The sequence below is a fragment of the Gopherus flavomarginatus genome, chromosome 11 (assembly GCF_025201925.1).
Source record: "Gopherus flavomarginatus isolate rGopFla2 chromosome 11, rGopFla2.mat.asm, whole genome shotgun sequence".
Taxonomy (NCBI): domain Eukaryota; kingdom Metazoa; phylum Chordata; order Testudines; family Testudinidae; genus Gopherus; species Gopherus flavomarginatus.
In genome coordinates this window covers 12,577,786-12,583,785 of record NC_066627.1, presented here as the reverse complement: position 1 = coordinate 12,583,785, position 6,000 = coordinate 12,577,786, and positions in this window count along the sequence as shown.

Genomic DNA, 6,000 nt, shown 5'->3' with positions numbered 1-6,000 from the left:
CAGCCTATCCCATAGGCCAGTGGTCAGAGCACTCACATAAGAAGGTCAGTTGTGGTCATCTGCTCTGACTGCATGCCTGCCATAGATTACATGGCTTCCCCAACATAATTTTTTTCTTTAAACTGAAGAAGATCTTTAAACAAAATCCTATATGGATTTTAAAACTGCCATTGAGGGAGAATCCCCCAAATAATGGGAAAACTTTGTTAGAATGACTAGATTTCCACTGGCATAAACTACCGTAACTCCATTAAAATCAATGACCAAGGTCTTGTTGTGTTTCCTGTACTATACGTTTTGCAAGGAACAAAAGTTAAACTCTTTCTGTTTAAAAAAAACCTGTTTATGAAATTCAGCCAAACTGGAACAAACTGGCTTGTTTATGTGAAAGGAATTGTACTAAGTGGTCTCCAATGCTCCTGGTAAATTAACTGCTTGTCCTGGGAATGAGCTTGAAAGAGTCTAAAAATGGGTGGAAATGTTTCCAGCTGAAATCACCAAAATGATTGCTGAATGTTGATGGGAGGAGGCTGCCACACCTTCTGGAATATAATTTATCTGGGAGTCATTCAATGTGATCATAGGGGACTGGAAGGAGATAATTTTACCATCGTGGCAGCCATCTCCACCAACTCCTGAGTCCCTCGATCCACCATGATACCTTTCAAAATTTTGCCCATATCCTGAAAGGCATCCTGCCCCAAACTGGACAGCCAGAATAAAACAAATTGCATCACCCTCATTCCATTGGCATTGGCTAAATCCCAAACAACACCAAGAACATGAGCCTAGGGGTACCGCTGTCATCCCCTCTCCTATGTCTAATTTTCCTCCCCTGCTTTGTTTCTTCTCTTTTTTGCCTCTTTCCATTTATGTTTTGTCTAGGAAGAGTCTGACTTAGCCGCCATAACAGAACCAGCCTTTGCAACAGTGTAGTCCTGTGACCAGAATGTCAGCTAAAAGCAACCCCTTAAGCAGCCTGGCTCTGGCACAAGTTTGACTGATCTCAGAGTGGTTGATCAGACCAAAAGGTAGCAGCTGACTTTTCTTTTCTTCCTGTTTTTTATCTATTTTTTGATGTGTGTTTGTTTTGTTTCAGGATGAGTTTCCAACAATAACAACAGCTTAAGACCATTGAAACTAATGTTTTCTCTTTCCTTCCCAAAAACAACAGCAAAGACCTTCTTTAATACCATCTCAGATGCTCTACGAACAAAAGTTTTCCATATAAAAGATCTATAAAGCTAAAGGGAAAGAGTGAAAATGTTGCCATGAAATCCTTAATAAATACTTCACTAGACTGTGATTCAGCACCTCTGGCTTTCTATTCCAAGCCCTGTCACTAGCCTTCTGGGTGTTCTTGGGCAATTTTTTCAATTCTCTACTGAAAATTGAAATATTCAGCTCAACATATTGAAACATTTTGATTCAGACAACCTCAACCCAGGAAAAAAATATTATGTTTCAGACTTCTGGAAAGAAATAACTTCTTGGCAATTTTAGTTGGGAAACTTTGATTTTGCAGAAACTGTATTTTTTGTTATTCATTTTTTTAAAATATTTTCCACAGAAAATTCTCGAACAGCTCTAGTTACTTTAAAAAATGGAAGTCTCCCTCTCCCCTGGGCATCCCTCACTTTCCCTCCCTTTCTTACTATGTTCCAACTTATTGCACTTGGGAAACAAAGGACTGGTCTAGACCTAAAACTTAGGTTGACCTAGTGACAATGCTCAGAGATGGGAAAATTTCACTGCCCTGAGGCTATATCTATACTATAGAGTTTTGTCGACAAAAGTTTTTCTGATGATCAAAAAGCACTATAATTACATTGCTAGTGCATATTCACAATACGCTCCCTGTGTCAGCAGAGTGTGTCCACACTTGGTGCTCTAGCATCATCACTGAAAGAAGTGCATTGTGGGTAGCTATCCCATATGCTGCTCTCCACCTTCTACAGCTAGGACTTGGGGGGAGGCAAAGTGCATGGCAGCACATCATGGGTGTAATCTTCTGGGCTTTGGAAACAAGCACTGAATGGTGGGATTGCATCATTATGCAAGTCTGGAATTACGAGCTATGGCTGCTGAATTTTTGAATGCAAAGAACCACCTTATTGGAACTGCATTCAGAGCTCATCCTAGCCCTGCATCACAAGGACACGAAAATGAGAGCAGCCCTTTCAGTGGAGAAGCATGTGGCCATCACAGTGTGGAAGCTGGCAACTCCAGGATACTACTGGTTGGTCACAAATCATTTTGGAGTCAGGATGTCGACTGTGGGGGCTGTGTAAATATGTAGGGCCATTGATCGCATCCTGCTACAGAGGACCATGACTTTTGGCAATGTGCGTGAAATAACGTATGGCTTTGAAAAAATTGGATTCCCTAACTGTGGCAGGGTGATAGATGGAATGCATATTCCAATTTTGGCCCCGGACCATCTTGCAATGGAGGACATCAATAGAATGGATTACTTCTCCATGGTATTGCAGGCAGTTGTACACCACCATGGATATTTCACTGACATCAGTGTGGGATGATCTGGGAAGGTGCATGGTGTCTTTTGCTGGAAGGATTCTTACATCTGTTTGCTGTAACTTTGAATCTCAGGCTGGGGGGGAAGTCCCTCTCGTCTATATGAATCTGAATACCCTGTAAGCATTTACTATCCTGATTTTACAGAGATAATTTTTACTTTTTCTTTCTTTAATTAAAAGCTTTCTTTTTTAAGAACCTGATTGATTTTCCCCCTTGTTTAAGACACAAGGGGTTGGGTCTGAACTCACCAGGGATTGGTGGGGGGAAAGGGGGGGAGAAGGTTAATTCCTCTTTGTTTTAAGATCCAAGGAGTTTGGATCAGTGTAGCCTCTCAGGGTAACCCAGGGAGGGGAAAGTCTGGGAGGGGGAAGGAGAAGGGATGGTTTATTTCTCCTTGTTTTAAGACCCAAGGGATTTGGGTCTTGGGTTCCCCAGGGAAGGTTTTGTGGGAAAAGGAAGTGTGCCAAACACTATATTTTGGCTGGTGGCAGCGTTATCAGATCTAAGCTAGGAATTAAGCTTAGAAGGATCCATGCAGGTCCCCATGTTTTGGACGCTAAAGTTCAAAGTGGGAGAAAAACCTTGACATGGTTGGCAGCGGTTGGGATTTCTAAAAACCAAAAGCCAGTAGGATTTCTTTTTCTCTCCTTTCCAGCTGCTTGGAAAGCAGCCTGAGGGGATTGTTTTTAAGAACCAAAGCCAGTGAGTTTTTTTCTCTCCTTTCTGGCTGCTTGGAAAGCAGCCTGAGGGCAGAGGTGTTAAGTTTTTTAACAAAGGTCTTTGTAAGAGGAGGCTCGAGCTGTGAGCCAGTGGACAGCCAGCAAAAGGCATTTACAAGTTAATTATTTTCTTTCTTTCTACCTCTCGGGCATAGCTAGTTAGAAAATCTCTGTTAACCAAACCGACAGTAAGCTGCAGAGGGGGCAGCCAGCACAAGAAAGCAGGAACAATGAATTCCAAGGAAGCCCTTAAACAGGAACGGGTAAGGCTAGAAGCAACAGAGAGAGACAACAAACGTAAGAGACGGATGGAACTAATTAATGCAGAAATAGCCAGGGAAGAAGCGGCCCACAAAAGAGAAGAACAAGCCAAAGAGGCTGCCCACAGGAGATAGAGAGAAAGGAAACAAAAAGAGCTAGAGATATAAGAAAAAGAGATGGAGGAGAGGGAAAGAGAGAGAAAGCATGAACTGGAATTAGCAAAGCCTAAGCCAGATGTTCCAGCCAACCCTAACAATCCTTCTCCAAGTACTGTTTCCCATCCCAGAAAATTTCCCACCTACAAAGCAGGTGATGACACTAAGGCCTTCTTAGAAAATTTTGAAAGGACCTGCCATGGGTACAACATCTTTGCAGACCAGTACATGATAGAGCTGAGGCCACAGCTCAGTGGACCCTTAGCAGAGGTGGGCCTGTAATGCCTAAGGAACACATGAACGATTATAAACTTTTTCAAACCAAGGCCAGAATCAGAATAAGGCTAACACCTGAGCATGCCTGTTGGTGGTTCAGAGCCCTAAGGTGGAAACCAGATGTGTCATTTACCTGACAAGCCTACCACATTGGAAAGAATTGGCATGCCTGGATATCAGGAGCAAATGTTAAATCTCTGGACGAGCTTTCCCTCCTAATACAAATGGAACAGTTCTTAGAGGGGGTTCCTGAGGAAATAGAAAGGTACATCCTGAATGCGAAGCCCAAAACTGTAACCAAGGCAGGGGAGATTGGAGCCAGATGGGTGGAAGTGGCAGAAAAGAAAAAAGCTACTATCAAGGGGAGTGAACATCAGAGGGTGCAAACAGAAAATAAACCCTATACCAGAGGGCAACCCAAGACCCCACCTACAACCCAAGGAAAGCCCCACACTCCCTATTGTCCCACCTCACCAGTCTCCAGCAACCCACCTTGACCCAGTCATCAGTCAGCAGGGCGCTGCTTTAAATGTAATGAACTGGGACATATAAAGGCCAACTGCCCCAATAACCTCAACCTAGTGCAGTTCATTACAGCACCATCACATCAAAGATCCCCAGGCCCAGATGCCTCTCAAATACCCTCAGAGCGAAGGGAAACCTTGAGAGTGGGTGGAAAGAAGGTTATTGCGTGGAGAGACACGGGGGGACAAGTGTCAGCTATCCACCAATCCTTAGTGGACCCCAAATTCATCAACCCAGAGGCCCAAGTGACAATTTACTCATTCATGTCAAAATCTGTAGACTTCCCTACAGCTGAACTGCCTGTCTAGTACAAAGGCTGGTCAGGAATGTGGACTTTTGCAGTCTATGACAATTATCCCATCCCCATGCTACTGGGGGAAGACTTGGCCAACCAGGTAAAGTGGGCCAAGAGGGTGGGAACGGTTACACGCAGCCAAGCCAGGCAAGTTTTCAGACCAATCTCTGTTCTTGAGCCATCCACAAGGGCCCCGTCTGTGTTACCAGAGACCCAGACAGAGGTGGTGGACCCGGATCCCCTGCCAATGACAGCAACAGCCATAGTGCATCCAGTCCCAGAACCGGAACTGGAAAAGCAACCAGCACCAGAACTGTTCCCAGCCCTGATGCCAGCGCTTGCAAACCCATTTCCAACCCCAACGCCAGAGGACGCCAGTGGGCCTGACCTGGTAGAAGCAGTAGACAACCCTACCCAAGAGGCTCAGCCAGAGCCTGAAATATTGTATAGTGCACCAGTGGAAAGCTGTTCACCATCGACAAAAACAACTTCATCATTTACATTGCTTCCAGAGAGACCAAGCCCAAGTTCACAGTCTAAGGAGGAACTGGTGTCTCCAGTCTCAAGGGAACAGTTCCAGACTGAGCAGGAAGCAGATGACAGCCTTCAGAAAGCTGGGCGGTGGCACGGAGCACCCCACCGCCTCTCAGCTCTTCTAACCGATTTCAGTTTGTTGTAGAACAAGGACTTTAATACAAGGAGACTCTTTCTAGTGGACACCAGGAAGACTGGCATCCTCAAAAACAGTTGGTGGTTCCAAGTAAGTACCGGGGAAAGCTCTTAAGCTTAGCCCATGATCATCCCAGTGGCCATTCTGAGGTGAACAGAACCAAAGACAGGTTGGGGAAGTCCTTCCACTGGGAGGGGATGGGCAAGGACATTGCTAATTATGTCTGGTCTTTTGAGGTGTGCCAAAGAGTGGGAAAGCCCCAAGACCAGGTCAAAGCCCCTCTCCAGCCACTCCCCATATTTGAGGTCCCATTTCAGCGAGTAGCTGTGGATATTCTGAGTCCTTTCCCACAAAAGACACCCAGAGGAAAGCAGTACATACTGACTTTCGTGGACTTTGCTACCCGATGGCCGGAAGCAGTAGCTCTAAGAAACACCAGGGCTAAAACTGTGTGCCAGGCCTTAACAGACATTTTTGCCAGGGTAGGTTGGCCCTCCGACATCCTTACAGATTCAGGAACTAATTTCCTGGCAGGGACCATGAAAGATCGGTGGGAAGCTC